The sequence below is a fragment of the Olea europaea genome, chromosome 11 (assembly GCF_002742605.1).
Source record: "Olea europaea var. sylvestris chromosome 11, O_europaea_v1, whole genome shotgun sequence".
Taxonomy (NCBI): Eukaryota; Viridiplantae; Streptophyta; class Magnoliopsida; order Lamiales; family Oleaceae; genus Olea; species Olea europaea.
In genome coordinates, this window is record NC_036247.1 from 1662031 (window position 1) to 1662491 (window position 461).

Genomic DNA, 461 nt, shown 5'->3' on the forward strand with positions numbered 1-461 from the left:
GCCTGGGATGAAACCACTCTGTGGAGGGGAAATAATGCGCGGTAGCAGTGTACTCAACCGAGTGTTCAAAAGCTTAGTAATAATCTTATTGAACACAGTGCATAAGCTGATTGGCCTAAATTCAGTCCATCTGCAAGAACCATCCTTCTTAGGTAGCAAGACAATAGAAGTAGCAGCAAAACCCCGTGGAAGATGACCACCATCAAAGAAGTCCAATACCGCCCTGTAAACATCCTCCTGAATCATATCCCAACAATGCTGGAAGAATAGGGATGAGAAGCCATCCGGGCCAGCGACACTGTCAACATCAATACTGAAAACTGCCTCCCGTACCTCATGAATCAAAGGGGAGCGGTTTAGTGCCAAATTATCATCCTCTGTCAATAGCCTCGGAATGACATCAGAACGGATGTGGTCCAAAGGTTGTGGAGGAGTAGATAAGAGATCCTGGTAGAAAGCAA